At 36.0% G+C, this 21,808-nt stretch overlaps 1 protein-coding gene across 6 annotated transcripts in view; it reads right to left on the reverse strand.

Annotated features, from left to right (window-relative positions):
* LOC133656365 (synaptic vesicle glycoprotein 2C-like) overlaps positions 1-15,300 on the reverse strand; it is a 104,387-nt gene extending 89,087 nt beyond the window's left edge. For 3 of the 6 annotated variants that reach the window (XM_062057429.1, XM_062057434.1, XM_062057433.1), the window contains exons 1-2: positions 15,011-15,295; positions 11,474-11,653 (exon numbers count right to left, since the gene is read on the reverse strand). The gene's annotated coding sequence lies outside the window, so the exon portion shown is untranslated. Of the gene's footprint in view, positions 1-11,251; positions 11,381-11,473; positions 11,654-15,010 lie in introns of those variants that run through there. The other 3 variants (XM_062057430.1, XM_062057431.1, XM_062057432.1) reach the window with 3 other exon arrangements.
* Between the last annotated feature and the right edge of the window lie 6,508 nt (positions 15,301-21,808).

The raw sequence follows: 21,808 nt of genomic DNA on the forward strand, positions 1-21,808 counted from the left end.
GGGGGCCAATGTGTATTTTATGTGTGTATAAATGATATATACACATTTGGCTGTAAAAAAAACCAAACTGCTGTACAGTATGTGTATTGGGGTCCCTTTTTTTCCAGGAACACTAAAACCAAAAGTCACAATGTCCGATAGAGTTCTAAAAAAGTTATGACAGACCACCTCCAAAAAACGGAATGGAATTTTAGTTTTTTTACAGAAGGGGGCACCCAAATGTACATTAAAATAAAGACAGTGGGATTTACAATATTAACTATGAACAATAAAACACTGAATATTAAGAACATTTGAACATCTTTTACTTCTCAGACCAGCTCCTCGATAATAAAGTCACAATGTCCGATAGAGTTCTAAAAAAGTTGTGACAGACCACCTCCAAAAAACGGAATGGAATTTTACAGTTTTTTTACAGAAGGGGACACCCAAAATGTGCATTAAAATAAAGACAGTGGGATTTACAATATAAACTATGAACAATAAAACACTGAATATTAACAACATATGAACATCTTTTACTTCTCAGACCAGCTCCTCGATAATAAAGTCACATTGTCACCAAGTCTACTACATATAGGGGCTGTCCTGATACCACGATTTTGGTATCGGTACCAAAATGTTTCGATACTTTTTGATACTTTTCAAACTACTACCACATAAAAAATGTTACAATTGGCTTTGTTTCAACAGAAAATCTTATGATACATTAAACATATGCTGCTTATTGCAATTAAAGAACAATTTTGGCATTTTCCTGGGAGACAAATATATATATATACACTACCGTTCAAAAGTTTGGGGTCACCCAAACAATTTTGTGGAATAGTCTTCATTTCTAAGAACAAGAATAGACTGTCGAGTTTCAGATGAAAGTTCTCTTTTTCTGGCCATTTTGAGCGTTTAATTGACCCCACAAATGTGATGCTCCAGAAACTCAATCTGCTCAAAGGAAGGTCAGTTTTGTAGCTTCTGTAACGAGCTAAACTGTTTTCAGATGTGTGAACATGATTGCACAAGGGTTTTCTAATCATCAATTAGCCTTCTGAGCCAGTGAGCAAACACATTGTACCATTAGAACACCGGAGTGATAGTTGCTGGAAATGGGCCTCTATACACCTATGTAGATATTGCACCAAAAACCAGACATTTGCAGCTAGAATAGTCATTTACCACATTACCAATGTATAGAGTGTATTTCTTTAAAGTTAAGACTAGTTTAAAGTTATCTTCATTGAAAAGTACAGTGCTTTTCCTTCAAAAATAAGGACATTTCAGTGTGACCCCAAACTTTTGAACGGTAGTGTATATATATATATATATATATATATATATATATATATATATATATATATATATATATATATATATATATATATATATATATATATATATATACACAAACACACATACCAGAGGTGGGTAGTAACGCGCTAAATTTACTCCAGAGCTGGGCAAATATTTTAACTCGGGGGCCACATTGAGAGAAAAAATGTGTCTGGGGGGCCAATGTGTATTGTATGTGTGTATAAATTATATATACACATTTAGCTTTAAAAAAAAAAAAAACCTGCTGTACAGTATGTGTGTTGGGGTCCCTTTTTTTCCAGGAACACTAAAACCAAAAGTCACAATGTCCGATTGAGTTCTAAAAAAGTTAAGACCGACCACCTCCAAAAAACGGAATGGAATTTTACAGTTTTTTTTACAGAAGGGGACACCCAAATGTACATTAAAATAAAGACAGTGGGATTTACAATATTAACTATGAACAATAAAACACTGAATATTAAGAACATTTGAAAATGTTTTACTTCTCAGACCAGCTCCTCGATAATAAAGTCACAATGTCCGATAGAGTTCTAAAAAAATTATGACAGACCACCTCAAAAAAACGGAATGGGATTGCACCAAAAACCAGACATTTGCAGCTAGAATAGTCATTTACCACATTACCAATGTATAGAGTGTATTTCTTTAAAGTTAAGACTAGTTTAAAGTTATCTTCATTGAAAAGTACAGTGCTTTTCCTTCAAAAATAAGGACATTTATATATATATATATATATATATATATATATATATATATATATATATATATATATATATATATATATATATATATATATATATATATATATATATATATATATATATATATATATATATATATAACACACATACCAGAGGTGGGTAGTAACGCGCTAAATTTACTCCAGAGCTGGGCAAATATTTTAACTCGGGGGCCACATTTAGAGAAAAAATGTGTCTGGGGGGCCAATGTGTATTGTATGTGTGTATAAATGATATATACACATTTAGCTTTAAAAAAAAAAAAATCTGCTGTACAGTATGTGTGTTGGGGTCCCTTTTTTTCCAGGAACACTAAAACCAAAAGTCACAATGTCCGATAGAGTTCTAAAAAAGTTATGACCGACCACCTCCAAAAAACGGAATGGAATTTTACAGTTTTTTTACAGAAGGGGACACCCAAATGTACATTAAAATAAATACGGTGGGATTTACAATATTAACTATGAACAATAAAACACTGAATATTAAGAACATTTGAACATTTTTTACTTCTCAGACCAGCTCCTCGATAATAAAGTCACAATGTCCGATAGAGTTCTAAAAAAGTTATGACAGACCACCTCAAAAAACCGGAATGGGATTTTACAGTTTTTTACTGAATGAGACACCCAAAATGTACATGAAAATAAAGACAGTGGGATTTACAATATAAACTATAAACAATAAAACACTGAATATTAACAACATATGAACATCTTTTACTTCTCAGACCAGCTCCTCCATAATAAAGTCACAATGTCCGATAGAGTTCTAAAAAAGTTATGACAGACCACCTCAAAAAAACGGAACGGGATTTTACAGTTTTTTACAGAAGGGGACACCCAAAATCCATCCATCTATTTTCTACCGCTTATCCCTTTCGGGGAAAATGTACATTAAAATAAAGACAGTGGGATTTACAATATAAACTATGAACAATAAAACACTGAATATTAACAACACATGAACATCAATCAATCAATCAATGTTTATTTATATAGCCCTAAATCACAAGTGTCTCAAAGGGCTGTACAAGCCACAACATCTTTTACTTCTCAGACCAGCTCCTCAATAACAAAGTCACAATGTCCGATAGAGTTCTAGAAAAGTTATGACGGACCACCTCAAAAAAATGGAATGGGATTTTACAGTTTTTTACAGAAGGACACCCAAAATGTACATGAAAATAAAGAAAGTGGGATTTACAATATACACTATGAACAATAAAACACTGAATATTAACAACATATGAACATCTTTTACTTCTCAGACCAGCTCCTCGATAGTTGTGTATCTTTTACAATTAAGCAAAACACAACAAAAATGTAACAAACAGCAAAATATATATCCAAAGTGTAATGAACACTTACAATATGATATATTAGCATGTAAATATCACTCAAAAGCACAGATTTCAACCATTGAATTACTTTCTATAGTTTAAGACTTACGGTCATTTAAACACAGCACTGCACGTCATAATGGCGGTGACAGTTTTGATGTTAAAAGTCTAAAAAAAATTATGTAGAACGTCCGGCGGGACGGATTGGAAATCTTAATGGGCCGTATTTTGCCCAGGTTTTCTATAGGTGGACATTTTGTTAAGTGGGATCATCCACGCTTCTTGGCCACTCGTACCGGGGGAATTTTAACGGATATAAAGATACCACTTTATTACAAAAAAATGATCCTACAGGCTAGATTAGTGGCACTTTGATACATGTTGTACTTGTGCTAAAACAAAATTGTCAATATATGCTAAGCTAGTGTAGTATCTACTGTCATACGAAATGACATGTATTTTCCAAAAGAGCGTGACGACGTCACGTTATCGATGGTAAAATGCACATTTGGACAATATGATTTGCCTGAGCGGCTAGGAGACCCCGAGAGTAACAAGCGGTAAAAAAGGATTGATGGATGGGCTAGAAAGGACAGATGTTACGGCGCAGGCTCGAACTCGCTTTTCCCCGGCAGCTGGGTCTTTCAGCATCTCCGCTGGCAGCGCGCCGAGACACGCCCATGCTCGCGCTGGCCGCGTCACACCCACATGCCGGCAAGGCTGTGGGCGATCAGCAATCTGCACACCTGCCTTTAAAAGCCTGCACAACCGGAATATAGTCTTCTGTAACGTAAGCCGATAACCCAGGTTTATGCTCTCTCTCTCTCTGCGTTTTCCCCTCTGTGTTTCATTGTTCATCCTTGTTTTCCTCCCCAGCAATATGCCTTCGTCCCCGCGTAATCGAGCTGTGCGCCTCAACTTCTCTTTTGGACTTTGGACTGCCACCCTCGATCCTCGACCCCTCGCATGGACACGGACTCTGGCGCCGCTCTCTCGCCCTGGATCTTCTGCCTGCCCCACGGACTGCCTTCATGCCTTGTTCCTCCTCTCGAGTCAACATTTCTGGTAAACACTCAGCAATTAATTCCTACACATAGTCTTACACCATACACACTCTTGGATTTTGCCACACACCATTCTCTAGTTAATTAAATTATATTGTTCATTATTTATTATATTGTTTATATATACATATAATAAATACATAGAGCAATATTGCCCCCTTTTGGTTCTGTGCTGTCACAACTCCCTCCTCCAAACATAACAGCAGATTAAAAAATAAAAAATACATTTTTGGATGGGCCGGATTTTGGACGCTGGCGGGCCGTAGTTTGGGGACCCCTGTGCTAAACAGTGGTCCATCATTGTGGACAGTTAATAAAGTAGGGCCATTTGGCGTGACATGCACATATGTGATAATGATATGCAAGAATTGGGGCCAGTTCTCCATGAGTACCAGACACCATGTTTAGATACTGTCAACAATTAGTTATGGCCTAAATCCGATGCTTAGGGAACATTCACATTTACGAACATGCTTTAATATGGTAGTGATAGGGTCAAATTCTGGACCGTGCACCTAACGAACTGAGATGATATCAAATCGGATATCCTTTGTGGCTAAATCTTCTCCAGGTGTCTGCAGAACCTGTTTTGATAAAAGAGGAAAAGTCACCTGGACAGAATGGCGTTTTGGGGATTTTTTAAAAATGGATCGTAGTCAGACCAAAGTGGTCTGTAAATGATGCAAGGCGCTCGTCCCCACCAAGACCGCTAATACCACTCCACCTTATCCGCGCTCACCCTTTAGAGCACAGCTGTAACTTCCCAGCAGAAAATAGTTCTTCTCAGTTTTCTCTATGTTTACATTTTCACACTTTGCACCATTTTCTTACACTTTATTAAGCATTTCTTACATATTCCTTATTTTTGCACCTTCATTTTAAGAGCTTATTGTTAAGAGTTCAATGTGGTTTTACAATTGTGTTAACATTGAGTATTTTTAATGTTTGTGTTGACATTTCCTTTTCTTTCTGACTCGATACCTGAAGGCATTATAATCAGAAGAAAGGTTACATTTCAAGTAAAATGTTTTAAATTGTATTCATTTTTCTCCTGCTACCTAATTTCGATAGGTCATTAAAAATATAAATAATTATCGATATCGACTGAATATACGCTAGAGAAGTTGAGTAATAAGCACAACAAGAATTACAAAGTATGAACATTAGAAAAAAAACAATCACTTACTGAACAATGTCTGCTCTCACTGGGATTTCCCGTAATGGGATGTTCATATCTTTCCGTTTAGATAAAGAATGAATCATAATTCTCATTCGTTTTTTTTTTTTTTTTTAAAGGTGGCCGCAAACAAGCGTCTTTTCGCGTCTTTCTTGCGATGACTTCAGTTCTAAGTTGGATGTCAAAGTTGAACATTACGAACAGCAGTGTGTCAATAGCAGCATTAGCTACCGTAATTTCCGGACTATAAGCCGCACCTGACTATAAGCCGCACCAGCTAAATTTAGGGGAACATACAGATTGCTCCATATATAAGCCGCACCCGACTATAAGCCGCAGGGTTTTGATGTGTAATTACCGTAGTATATAGGGGTTCCTGCTACCACGGAGGGGATTGTCGGGACAGAGATGACTGTTTGGGAACGCAAAGCGTCCCATTTATTAACAATAAATCTTTCAATCATTCAATCAAACTTTCACATCTTTGACATGGCGAACAGCATTCGTGCAGAGTACAAATAATACAACGGTGCAAAGTAATACAAAGTGCTCACCTGTACGTTATCAAAATAACCAGCCTACCGGTATATGAAAAGTCAGTCTTTAATCATTGTGTCATCGTCTTCCTCCTGCGTACTAAAACCACCGAAATCCTCTTCGTCGGTGTCGGAGAAGAACAGGCCGTAAATAAGCCGCACCCTTGTATAAGCCGCAGGGACCAGAACGAGGGGAAAAAGTAGCGGCTTATAGTCCGGAAATTACGGTAGTTAATTCTCTGTGATCAAGGCGCCGCTAAAAGTAGTTCCCCTACGTTAGCTCTTACAATAACAATGTTCGCTAATACTCAGTTAATATTCCGGTCATGAAGTGTACATGGAGTATTGTTCGCGGTTTTTGGATGTTTTTTTTTAGACGGCTAGCAAATTTTATACGGCATAATTATTATGTCTAGATTAAAGATTTTGCAGATCGTACATTTAAATTTGCAGCATACAGTTTTAGGAGTTTGTGTTAAAGCAGCTATTTAACAGATACAGAGCATTTAAGGCTCATTTTTATTAGCTCACTTGAGGGAACATGTTGCGGAAGGCCAGTGAAAGGTTGTACAAAAACTGTCAAGTTGAACTCCTCACGTAAACGTGATATGTCTCGTAAACTCAGGTATTTTGCAGATACTAGTGACAGGGCAGCATGTGGAGCAGTGGTTAGCGCTTGTGCCTTGGTTCGATACCCGGGCTAGGGGTATTTCTGTGTTCAGTTTGCATGTTCTCCCTGTGACTGGGTGGGTGCTCTGCCTTCCCCCCACCTCCAAAGACCTAGAAATAGGTTGATTGGCAACACTAAAATTCGCCCTAATTAGTTACGGTGAATACAGCTACCAGTATTTTAACGGAAATTCTCTAGTTGTTTTTTTGTAAACATGTTAACAATATATCCGTTTTTTCCATAATAATTTACATAAGTAAAAACAGTTATCAAATGTAAAAATAACAGATTCAACATCAACATACCGTAATGTCCTATACATTGTGACTGTTTTTTTATGGCGAATTCAATGAAACCACAACTGCCGATGTTTTACCCAAAATTTTGTGATTTAAAAACTTTTTTTTTACAGTGTATGGAGCACAACTTGTATACCTTTTTGCCGTCTAGGGCAGTGGTTCTTAACCTTGTTGGAGGTACCGAACCCCAGCAGTTTCATATGCGCATTCACCGAACCCTTCTTTAGGTAACACTTTAGTATGGGGAACATATTCTAAGTAACGAAGACTTAATTTAGAGTTATTTGGACACTAGGGGAACATATTCTAAGTAATAAAGACTTAATTTAGAGTTATTTGGACACTAGGGGAACATATTCTAAGTAATAAAGACTTAATTTAGAGTTATTTGGTTAGGGTTAGGGTAAGGGTTAGAGGATTAGGGTTATAACCCTCTAATGTCTAATAAGGCATTAATAAGTACTTAATAATGACTAGTTAATAGCCAATATGTTACTAATTTGCATGTTAATAAGCAACTAATTAATGGTGAATATGTTCCCCATACTAAAGTGTTACCATGTTTTTTTACTGGTGCATAAAATGAACCGTGCATGAACATCACCTTGTTCAAAGAACAAAACCAACACAGTGCATAAACTCACAACAAATTACACACTTGCAAATCAGTCAGCTGTTGCCGTATCCGTAATACGCCGATAAAGAGAAGTTTGTATTTACACGATGAGTCGGTGTGTTCTGACCTCCGCCGAACCCCTGAGGCCAACTCACCGAACCCCTAGGGTTCGATCGAACCCAGGTTAAGAACCACTGGTCTAGGGGGTGCTCCAGGCCCAACAGTGAGAAACACTGCTTTATGTGATTTTCCCGTTGTATTTGTTTAATTATGTTTGTGCATTTTTATTTCTGCATTTGTAGCGTTTGCTCATGCACTTTAGTGCATTTTAGCTTGTTTACGAAAATCACAATGCTCCCCCCTATCCGGAAGTTTTCAGTATCTCAGCCTCGGTGGAAAACGTTTGGACACCCAGCAGGCACAAGACATTGATGCAACGTTGATTATACGTACATGTCCTTTAAAACTGACCTCGAAACAACGTTGCAAAAAAGTTGTGTTTTTAAATTGAGACGACGTTGATGTCTAACGTTGGATCCACGATTTTGGGTGGGAAATGACCAAAATTCAATGGACGAATCAACGTCACAACCCAAAATTGATTAAACGTCGTAAAAAGCATGTTGTTTCAACGTTGTATTTGTGTTGTAGAATAATGGTAGGAAATGACCAAAATTCAATGGTCAAATCAACGTCACAATCTGACTTTGCATAAACGTTGTCAAAAAGCATGTTGTTTCAACGTTGTAGTTGAATTGTAGAATATTGGTTAGGAAACGACCAAATTTCAATGGTCAAATTAACGTCAGAAACCAACATTGATTAAACGTCGTTAAAAAAGCACGTTGTTACAACATTATGTTTAAAATGTAGAATATTGGTCGGGAAACAACCACATTTCAATGGTCAAATCAACGTCAGAACCCCAACATTGAATAAACATTGTCAAAAAGCATGTTGTTTCAATGTTGTATTTGAGTTGTAGAATATTGGTTAGGAAACGACCAAATTTCAATGGTCAAATTAACATCAGAAACCGACATTGATTAAACGTCGTTAAAAAGCATGTTGTTTCAACGTTATTTTTAAAATGTAGAATATTGGTGAGGAAACGACCAAATTTCAATGGTCAAATCAACGTCACAACCTGACATTGATTAAATGTTGTTAAAAAGCATGTTGTTTCAACGTTGTATTTGTGTTGTAGAATATTGGTTGGGAAACGACCAAATGTTAATGGTCAAATCAACGTCACAACCCAACATTGATTAAACGTCGCCAAAAAACATGTTGTTTCAACGTATTTGTGTTGTAGAATATTGGTTGGGAAATTACCAAATTTCAATGGTCAAATCAATGTCAGAACCCAACATTGGTTAAACGTAGCCAAAAAGCATGTTGTTTCAACGTTGTATTCGTGTTGTAGAATATTGGTTGGGAAATGACCAAATTTCAATGGTCAAATCAACGTCACAACTTGACATTGATTAAAAATCGTTAAAAAGCATGTTGTTTCAACGTTGTATTTGTGTTGTAGAATATTGGTTGGGAAATTACCAAAATACAATGGTCAAATCAACGTCAGAAACCGACATTGATCAAACGTTGTTAATAAGCATGTTGTTTTAATGTTATGTTTGAGTTGTAGAATATTGGTTGGGAAATGACCAAAATTTCAATGGTCAAATCAATGTCACAACCCAACATTGGTTAAACGTTGTCAAGAAGCATGTTGTTTCAACGTTGTATTTGTGTTGTAGAATATTGGTTGGGAAATGACCAAATTTCAATGGTCAAATCAACGTCACGACCCGACATTGATTAAATGTTGTTAAAAAGCATGTTGTTTCAACGTGATATTTGTGTTGTAGTATATTGGTTGGGAAATTACCAAAACACAATGGTCAAATTAAGGTCAGAAACCGACATTGATTAAACGTTGTTAAATAGCATGTTTGAGTCGTAGAATATTGGTTGGGAAACGACCAAATTTCAATGGTCAAATCAATGTCAGAACCCAACATTGGTTAAACGTCATCAAGAAGCATGTTGTTCCAACGTTGTATTTGTGTTGTAGAATATTGGTTGGGAAATGACCAAATTTCAATGGTAAATCAACGACAGAACCAGACATCGATTAAATGTTGTTAAAAAGCATGTTGTTTCAACGTTGTATTTGTGTTGTAGAATATTGGTTGGAAAATGACCAAATTTCAATGGTCAAATCAACATCAGAACCCCAACATTGAATAAACATTGTCAAAAAGCATGTTGTTTCAATGTTGTATTTGAGTTGTAGAATATTGGTTCGGAAACGACCAAATTTCAATGGTCAAATTAACGTCAGAAACCGACATTGATTAAACGTCGTTAAAAAGCATGTTGTTTCAACGTTATGTTTAAAATGTAGAATATTGGTGAGGAAACGACCAAATTTCAATGGTCAAATCAACGTCACAACCTGACATTGATTAGACGTTGTCAAAAAGCATGTTGTTTCAACGTTGTATTTGTGTTGTAGAATATTGGTTGGGGAATGACCAAATTTCAATAGTCAAATCAACGACAGAACCCAACATTGATTAAATGTGGTGAAAAACCATGTTGTTTCAACGTTATGTTTGAGTTGTAGAATATTGGTTGTGAAATGACCAAAATTCAATGGTCAAATCAACGTCACAACCTGACATTGATTAAATGTTGTCAAGAAGCATGTTGTTTCAACGTATTTGTGTTGTACAATATTGGTTGGTAAATGACCAAATTTCAATGGTCAAATCAACGTCAGAACCTGACATTGAATAAATGTTGTCAAAAAGCATGTTGTTTCAACGTTGTATTTGTGTTGTAGAATATTGGTTGGGGAATGACCAAATTTCAATAGTCAAATCAACGACAGAACCCAACATTGATTAAATGTGGTGAAAAACCATGTTGTTTCAACGTTATGTTTGAGTTGTAGAATATTGGTTGTGAAATGACCAAAATTCAATGGTCAAATCAACGTCCCAACCTGACATTGATTAAATGTTGTCAAAAAGCATGTTGTTTCAACGTTGTATTTGTGAGTTGCTGAACGTCAGAACCTAATTCAACAAGTTCTCAACGTTGTATTTGTGAGTTGCTCAACGTCAGAACCTAATTCAACAAGTTCTCAACGTTGTTTCAATGTCGTGTGCCTGCTGGGTTAGATAAGCTGCTCCAGTCCAGTTGGTTCCTGCGGCAGCCGAAGCTAAATTCAAAGTGATCCCAGAACCCAAACTTTCCCCAAGACGACTTTCATGGAGCTGCTCTCACATCCATCAACGCGCCGCCGTTTGACGCCTATCGCGTCCCATAATTAGATTTCTGCGGGCTGTCCCGCTCGGTGGCCATCAATCCTCGGCGAGGTTCGGTTCCGTGACTCCTGCTCACGCTGCAGCGCGCCCCTGAATAATGACTGCGCGTGTGTGTGTGTCCGCCCCCTCCTCCTTACCACCATCAGCACCTCTTCACACACACCCTCTGCAGCCTCGCTCCATGGATGCTCCTCCGCCATAAACAAGAACTTTCCGAGCCGCCGAGAAGATCACGCTCAACTTTTCCATCCATCCAAGCAAACTTCTGTCAGTTTGAGCACACGGCGTCGTGACTCGCACTCGCCGGTGACGCTGCACGAGAAAGACGGGAGGAGGGAGGGCAAAGAGGAAGGACTCACCATCTTATCTTTTAGACGGCATCTCAGCAGAGAGTGGGGACGTGTGTGAGCTCCTGCAGGCACGCCGCCGAAATGCTGCTGCTCGATGCCGCCGCCGCCGCCGCTCGATGCTGCAGTCCAACAAGAGCAGGGCGAGAGGGAGGCTGCTGCCTGGCGGAGGTGGGAAGCGCGAGTGAGGCGCTGGGGGAGGAGGGAGGAGAAGGAGGAGGGATGGTTGGGGGAGGTGTATAGAAATAACACACGGCATGGCGTACTGTCGTGTACAACGCTGGCTGCAGGGGCTGAGGAGGAGACACCGAGATGAGACCCCAGGGAGGAACTTCCTTATCTCCACTCAAACCGCCGCTATTTTCTGCTTTTTCACCAAGTCTACTACATATAGGGGCTGTCCCAATACCACGATTTTGGTATAGGTACAAAAATGTTTCGATACTTTTTGATACTTTTCAAACTACTACCACATAACATTTTTTACAATTAGCTTTGTTTCAACAGAAAATCTTATGATACATTAAACATATGTTTCTTATTGCAATTAAAGAACAATTTTGGCATTTTCCTGGGAGACAAATACATATATATATATATATATGTATATAATATATCTATATATAATATATATATATATATATATATATATATATATATATATATATATATATATATATATATATATATATATATATATATATATATATAATATATCTATATATAATATATATTACATGTATAATATATATGTATATACATATATATATATATATAATATATCTATATATAATATATATTACATGTATAATATATATGTATATACATATATATTTATATATTATATAATATATATATATATAATATATATGTATATATATATATATTATACATGTAATATATATTATATATAGATATATTATATATATATATATATATATTATATATAGATATATTATATACACATATATATACTGTATATATATATATATATATATATATTATACATGTAATATATATTATATATATATATATTATATATATATATATATATATTATATATAGATATATTATATACATATATATATATATACTGTATATATATATATATATATACATATATATATATACATATATATATATATATATATATATATATATATATATATATATATATATATATATATATATATATATATATATATATATATATATATATATATATTAGGGCTGCAACAACTAATCAATTAAATCGATTAAAATCGATTATAAAAATAGTTGGCGATTAATTTAGTCATCGATTCGTTGGATCCACGCTATGCGCAGAGGCAATTTATTTATTTTTTATTATTTATTTATTTTATATAAACCTTTATTTATAAACTGCAACATGTACAAACCGCTGAGAAACAATAATCTAAATAAGTATGGTGCCAGTATGCTGTTTTTTTTCAATAAAATACTGGAAAGGATAGAAATGTAGTTTGTCTCTTTTATCCGATTATTAATCGATCAATCGAAGTAATAATCGACAGATTAATCGATGATCAAATTATATATATATATATATATATATATATATATATATACACACACATATATACATACATACATACATATATATATATATATATATATATATATATATATATATATATATATACATATATATATATATATATATATATATATATATATATATATATATATATATACAGTATAAATACAAACCCCGTTTCCATATGAGTTGGGAAATTGTGTTAGATGTAAATATAAACGGAATACAATGATTTGCAAATAATTTTCAACCCATATTCAGTTGAATATGCCACAAAGACAACATATTTGATGTTCAAACTGATAAACATTTTTTATTTTGCAAATAATCATTAACTTTAGAATTTGATGCCAGCAACACGTGACAAAGAAGTTGGGAAAGGTGGCAATAAATACTGATAAAGTTGAGGACTGCTCATCAAACACTTATTTGGAACATCCCACAGGTGAACAGGCAAATTGAGAACAGGTGGGTGCCATGATTATGTATTAAAAGTAGATTCCATGAAATGCTCAGTCATTCACAAACAAGGATGGGGCGAGGGTCACCACTTTGTCAACAAATGCGTGAGCAAATTGTTGAACAGTTTAAGAAAAACCTTTCTCAACCAGCTATTGCAAGGAATTTAGGGATTTAGCGCACACACACGGAGTACTTACAAGCAGACACAGTGTGTAGACGGAAAAGGGAGAATGGACGCATTTTGGCTTAAAAAGTAAAGATAAAGGTGAAGTTATAACACTGAAACTGCTTTAAGACATGGCTAGCTAGTTAGCGGCTAAAGTCCCTCCGCAGTCTGCAGTGTTTTAGCTACTTCTAAATCACTAATCCTTGTCTCCATGGCGACAAATAAAGTAAGTTTCCTACAAGTATCATTATCACTACAGGACGAGGAATAGCTAAACATGCTTCACTACACACCGTAGCTCACCGGCGTCACAATGTAAACAAACGCCATTGGTGGATCTACACCTGACATCCACTGTAATTATACAAAGTACAGGAACATATCTAGTCGATACTACTATGATTACAGCGATATTTTCTGGCATCACTTAATCTTTCTTTTTTTCTTTTTTATATTATGTTTATAAACTCACGAAATATATCCCTGGACACATGAGGACTTTGAATATGACCAATGTATGATCCTGTAACTGCTTGGTATCGGATTGATACCCAAATTTGTGGTATCATCCAAAATTAATGTAAAGTATCCAAACAGAAGAATATGTGATTATTACATTTTAGCAGAAGTGAAGTGTAGATAGAACATGTTAAAAACAGAAAATAAGCAGATATTAACAGTAAATGAACAAGTGGATTAATAATCAATTTTTACAGTTTGTCCCTCCTAATGTTGACAAAATAATAGGTGTATAAATGACACAATATGTTACTGCATACGTCAGCAGACTAAATTAGGAGTCTTTGTGTCTTTACTTAATTAAAGACAAGTTGTCTTGTATGTTCACTATTTTATTTAAGGACAAACTTGCAATAAGAAACATATGTTTAATGTACTCTAAGATTTTTTTTGTTAAAATAAAGCCAATAATGCCATTTTTTGTGGTCCCCTTTATTTAGAAAACTACCGAAAAGTATCGAAATACATGTTGGTACCGGTACCGGTACCAAAATATTGGTATGGGGACAACACTAATATAAATACAATCACACATACCAGAAGTGGGTATAATAACGCGCTATGTTTACTCCGTTACATTTCAGAGTAGTTTTAATGTAACGCACTTTTTACTTTTACTTGAGTGTTTTTGAGATACTTTTAACTCCGTTACACTGAGATTCATTCCGATTGTTACATTTATTTTTTTATCACAATTATTTATAATTATCGACCAAGGCACTGTCACGTGATTTCCGCAGCAGTGACGTTTGGTCTCATTTCACCAAATAACCACAAAATACAGCTATAGGAAGCTGAAATATGTCAGTATTTCAAAAGTATATGATAAAATAGACCTACTTACTTGTTTAATAAGTGTAGGAATGTTCCCAAAGACACTTTAATCACGTGACTTGACGTCAGCACATCCCGGCTGTTTGAAACAAACAAATTACAATTAAATTACAAATTAAAACAGTTGACTAAAAAACGATCTTTTTGTATGTCTCTGGTGATCCTAATAAACACAAGTACCTTTAAAACACATTAAGACATTACCAACAACCTCTAAAATTAGTGTAAAGTTAGACTTATCTGTTAGTTCCGTAGCTTTACAGTTACTAGCATTAAGTATTTAGCGTGTAGCATTATCTTCTTCTACTGTATTGGCGTCTAACATCGGTAAACAAGCTGAAATGACCACAGTCGCCCCCTAGTGTATATTACTGTAAATGGAAAAACACTACTGCTGTTTTTATGGTAAAAAAAATTTTTTTAAAAGGCAGCTCAGTTGCCAGAATTGTACTGTAAAATTTACATTTGTTTTTTAACTGTAAATAAAAAAAAGGCAATTTCATAATAAAATTTTGGCACCTGAGCTGCCAGTTATTTATTTATTTATTTTTTCCGTGTGTAGATTTTTCGGTGTATTACTGTAAATGCCAAAACGGCACCACAGTTTATTACAGTAAAAAAAGTAAAACATTTTTCATTTAGAGAAAAATTATGTAAAAACCACAGTAAATTTCACAATTTTTGTCATGGCCCGGGCGCATGGCAATGCGCACTCATCTAAGAGCGCACTTCCAGGAGCATGCAAGGCGCGTGTCAGTCCTGCTGCAGCAAGCGGCTGTAGCTGATCAGCCTTCATAAGCCTGCACAACCTGCTATCCCGGGCCAGAACGTAGCTACCTGTCCTGTACAGCAGTGTTTTTCAACCTTCTCTGAACCAAGGCACATTTTTTTCATTGAAACAATTCGGACTCACACCACCAGCAGAAAACATTAAAAAAATGAAACTCAGTAGTTTTATTGACAATAAAAAGTTTTTCTCCAAATTTTGATGTATATTCAAACCATAACCAAACATGCATCAATACAGCTCTTGTCTCAAAGTAGGTGTTCTGTCACGACCTGTCACATCACGCAGTGACTTATTTTGAGTTTTTTGGTGTTTTCCTGTGTGTAGTGTTTTAGTTCTTGTCTTGCGCTCCTATTTTGGTGGCTTTTCCTCTTTTGTTGGTGTTTTCCTGTAGCAGTTTCATGTCTTCCTTGAACGCTATTCCCCGCACCTGCTTTGTTTTCGCAATCAAGACTATTTAACTTGTGCGGACACACTCCTTCTTTGTGGGGACGTTGTTGATTGCCATGTCATGTACGTTTGTACTTTGTGGACGCCGTCTGCTCCACACGCTGTAAGTCTTTGCTGTCGTCCAGCATTCTGTTGTTGTTTACTTTGCAGCCAGTTCAGTTTTAGGTTTCGTTTTGCTTCAATGCCTTTTGTTTATTTTTGGTTTAAGTGGTAAATACCTTTTTACCTACACGCTGCCTCCCGCATGTTGTGATCACGACAAACCATGTTCCCGACATCCACAAAGCAATTAGCTACCTGCTGCCACCTACTGATATGGAAGAGTATTACACGGTTACTCTGCTGAGCTCTAGACAGCACCGACACTCAACAACGGCACATTTGCGGATTATAATAATTACTGGTTTGCAAAAAATATTTTTAACCCAATTAGGTGAAATTACATAATCTCCCACGGCACACCAGACTGTATCTCACAGTGGTTGAAAAACACAGCTGTAGAGTGTGCCAAACCCGTCTAGCTCTACGATATACTCTCTCTGTGTTTCTCCCTCTTCGTGTTTGATTGGTCTCGTGTCCCCCCTTGTCGTATCTTGCGGCAATCGTCCGTTCCTGCGTGACGAGCTGTGTGTCTCGTCTTTCCCTGTGTTCACCTCTGGTTCTCTGGATGCTCCTTCGATCTCGACCTCCCGCTCGAACATGGACCTTCGACGCCTCTCTATCGCCCCTGACTTCCTGCCTGTCTCTCGGATCTACGAGCATGCCCTGACCCTTTTGGACTTGAGATGGACGGCGCCCTTAGCATTTGCCTATACGGCCTATGCCACGGGCCGGCCCTGCATACATGAGTAACAAACCGCATAATAACAACATGTCACAACATAGCTGTAAACCTGGCTTCACCCAAGGAAGGCACACATAAATGATAAATAAATGATAAATGGGTTATACTTGTATAGCGCTTTTCTACCTTCAAGGTACTCAAAGCGCTTTGACAGTATTTCCACATTCATCCATTCACACACACATTCACACACTGATGGCGGGTGCTGCCATGCAAGGCGCTAACCAGCAGCCATCAGGAGCAAGGGTGAAGTGTCTTGCCCAAGGACACAACGGACGTGACTAGGAAGGTAGAAGGTGGGGATTGAACCCCAGTAACCAGCAACACTCCGATTGCTGGCACAGCCACTCTACCAACTTCGCCACGCCGTCCCCCTGACATGACATGACATTATTATACGTCATGTCACTATATTTTTTTCTCTCGAGGAATTGTGAAATAAAATCATGTCTTCATGAGATCAACACTGTACTGAAGCCCAGAACACTCTACGCATTTCCCCAGTTTTAGTTTAGAGAAAAGGAAAGATTGGCCTGGCCCACTAGGATCCCTCTTTATGTTTGTGAACTTTATAGTCTACTTATTTATATATATATATAGTTCATATATATAAATAAATAGAGCTTAATACTACACCCCTGTTGTCTGTGCCGTCTCCTTCCCCCTGTACACAACAATTTTACCATGAAATCTATTGCTACTTTTACATTGCACTTGCTGTGAAATCTTTATTATTAGTATTTTTTTCTATTTAAAAAAAATTGTCTGAATGTTTGATCATATATTTTTTTGCATAATTAGACAATATTTAAGTGAACATCATTTGCGATTACATGGAGTACATTTTTTTTTTTTCTCCCAAAATAGAAAGAATGAATACATTTAGTAAGAAAACGTCATTGACACATATTATTTCCAGGGCCGAATAAAATGAAATGGCGGGCCACATCTGGCCCCCGGGCCTTGAGTTTGACACCTGTGTCCTAGAGGCTTTATTAAATGTTACTGCTAACAAACATAGCACACACACACACACACACACACACACACACACACAAAGGTGATCCACCTCAAACCCCTGCACTCGTTATTAATAACCCAGGAAGTCACATGACATCGCCCTGCAAGCGGCCGGAAGATTCCACAGCAGATGTCTGGCGGGTGAAAAGAGGTCCGCGGTGGCCTTTGGGAGGGTCTTTGTCAACCGTGAATGAGCAAATCCCCCTAAATGCCCCCCACCCCGTCCTCTCCTCCTGAAATAACCGCATCTCAACCAGCGAGGACGGAAGACCAGAAGGACATCCCCTCTGGCTCTTGTAAACGTGAGGCACAAACATTTGCATTTCAATCCAGCAGATGTTGATTAAGGGCCACTTCACCAGCAACAAAGTGCACTTTCAATCCAATTCGGCCTTAAAAACGTTGCCTCCACTGCACAGGTGTCAAACTCAAAGCCCGCGGGCCAGATGTGGCCCTCCACGTCATTTTATGTGTAAATAATGTGTCAATAAAATACCTTATATTTTCTTTCTTTAGTTTATTTTCTTACTAAATGATTTAGGTTTTTTTTCTAGTTTGACAGGGAAAAATAATATCCAATAAATACAATAATGTCCAATATTGCAACAAATATTATATTATCTAACTTTTTTTGGTCAAAATCCAAATAAAAACTTAAATATCTGCTTAACTTATGATTTCGAAGCAAGTTATCCATCAAATTATACATTATAAAAATTACCAATAAGTAAAATTTGGGGATTTTTTTTTTTTTACAGCATATTACTGTAAGTTGGGAAAAAAATACCAATGTTGTTTTTTTTAACTGTAAAATCCACGGTTAATAATTTTATGGTACCACATTTTATTATGGGAAAAAAACTAGCAGCTGAGTTGCCAAAATAAAATTAAACAGCGTTTCTGTATTTTTACTTACACTAATATGTTGCAAAAATAATAATAATACAAATAAAAAAACACCATATTATTTACAGTTAAAGTCTGGCAACTAAGCTGCCAGTTTTTTTCTGTAAAAAACAATGGTAAAATCCACAGATTTGTTTTACTCTTTGCGTAAAAAAAATAAAAAAGGAAAACATTTCAATTCATAGGAAAATTAATTAATGATTTACTGTTACAAGCGGCCATCTAATAATAATGTCCAATATTGCAACAAATATTATATTATCTAACTTTTTTTGGTCAAAATCCAAATAAAAAATTAAATATCTGCTTAACTTATGATTTCGAAGCAAGTTATCCATCAAATTGTACACTATAAAAATGATCAATAATACAATTTAGGGAGTTTTGTTTTTTTTGTTGAAAAAAAAATTAAAAAATTGTTTTTTTTACATTAAAATTCAGTTGACTGAGTTTTCAGGTTTTTTTGGGGGGTTTTTTTAACTGTAAAATCCACGGTTAATGATTTTATGGCACCACATTTTATTATGGGAAAAAACTGGCAGCTGAGTTGCCAAAATAAAATTAAACAGCGGTACTGTATTTTTACTTACACTAATATGTTGTAAAAAATAATAATAATAAAAATAAACAAAAAAAGGCAGCGCTGGCCACACCTCCCTCCACAATAAAATAATAATAATAAAAATAAACAAAACATGGCAGCGCTGGCCACACCTCCCTCCACAATATATTTTACAGTAAAAGTCTGGCAACTAAGCTGTCAGTTTTTTTCTGTAAAAAACAATGGTAAAATCCACAGATTTGTTTTACTCTTTACGTAAAAAAAATAAAAAAAGGAAAACATTTCAATTCATAGGCAAATTCTTTAATTATTTACTGTTACAAGCGGCCATCTAATAATAATGTCCAATATTGCAACAACTATTATATTATCTAACTTTTTTGGTCAAAATCCAAATAAAAACTTCAATATCTGCTTAACTTATGATATCGAAGCAATTTATCCATCAAATTGTACACTATAAAAATAACCAATAATAAAATTTAGGGAGTTTTTGTTTTTTTTACAGCATATTACTGTAAGTTGAAAAAAAAAAGACCAATGTTGTTGTTTTTTACAGTAAAATTCAGTCGACTGAGTTGTCAATTTTTTTGTATTTTTTTTTAACTGTAAAATCCACGGTTAATGATTTTATGGCACCACATTTTATTATGGGAAAAACATGGCAGTTGACTTGCCAAAATTAAATTAAACAGCGGTATTGTATTTTTACTTTCACTTATATGTTGTAAAAATAATAATAATTTTTAAAAAACAACATATTTTACAGTAAAAGTCTGGCAAATAAGCTGTCAGTTTTTTTCTGTAAAAAAACAATGGTAAAATCCACAGATTTGTTTCTCTCCATCAGGACGCGACTTTTCAGCCACGTCCGTATCCTCTCTCCCCTCCTGCTCCCGGCCGCTTACTGTTAAAGACAACAGATGATTACATTAACACGTACCACCTGTGAAATCTAATCACCTGCCAGCTGTGTCTCGCCGTCAGCCCATGCCCCGCCCCTATCCGATGGCGCTCGTCCTCAGCACCATGGACAGAGGTGGTGACCTCCGCTCCTGCAGGCAGCGCTGGCCACACCTCCCTCCACAATATATTTTACAGTAAAAGTCTGGCAACTAAGCCGCCAGTTTTTTTCTGTAAAAAACAATTGTAAAAACCACAGATTTGTTTTACTCTTTACGTAAAAAAAAAAAAAAAAAGTAAAACATTTTAATTCATAGGCAAATTCTTTAATTATTTACTGTTACAAATAGTAATAGCAGCCATGACTGCGGTGTGGCCCTCGATGAAAACAAGTTTGACTGGTATCTCCAGACAATGAATGTGCTTTTTAGGCCCTTAAAAAAAAAAGCCATCAGTTGGGAAGCCTTCATTAAGACAGAATGGATGCTGCTGACTCAGCATGCGGGCGCAACTGAAGGCATTTTGGCGCTCGTAAAAAGCAGCCTGCGAGGGTCCAGATACAGTCAAGTGGTGTTAAGTAACAAGACGGATAGCCCGGAGAATGGGTGAGCGCAAGGTTAATTACATTTCTTAAGCACGGGCGTGAAGGCTTGCAGGGAACGCGGAGGGCCGCTTCCACGGACGGACAGAAATATTGTCGTGGGGGGGTCCTGGCGTTAACGTGGGCCACAACGACTTGTGAAGGGTCCCGGATCTTTCAAAGAGCCGTTCAAAAGACTCGATTGTTATTATGGTTAGGTTTTTTTAAGTGTTTTGTTTATCAATCCTCTCTACCAGTTAAAGCTATATTAGCTATATTAGCCTACTATCAAAATGACTTCAAAAGTCTTATATAAGTGTTATAATGAAGGCAACACATGATATATGTGTCTATATAAGCTATATTAGCCTACTATCAAAATGACTTTAAAAGTCTTATATAAGTGTTATGATGAAGACAACATATGATGTAATTGTGTATATTTGTTATATTAGCCTACTATCAAAATGACTTTAAAAGTCTTATATAAGTGTTATGATGAAGACAACACATGATGTAAGTGTCTATATTAGATATATTAGCCTACTATCAAAATGACTTTAAAAGTCTTATATAAGTGTTATAATGAAGAAAATACATGACGTGTCTACATTAGCTATATTAGCCTACTATCAAAATGACTTTAAAAGTCGTATATAAGTGTTATAATGAAGGCAACACATGTTGTAAGTGTCTAAATTAGTTATATTAGCCTACTATCAAAATGACTTTAAAAGTCTTGTATAAGTGTTATGA

The sequence above is a fragment of the Entelurus aequoreus genome, linkage group LG08 (genome assembly GCF_033978785.1).
Source record: "Entelurus aequoreus isolate RoL-2023_Sb linkage group LG08, RoL_Eaeq_v1.1, whole genome shotgun sequence".
Classification (NCBI taxonomy): domain Eukaryota; kingdom Metazoa; phylum Chordata; class Actinopteri; order Syngnathiformes; family Syngnathidae; genus Entelurus; species Entelurus aequoreus.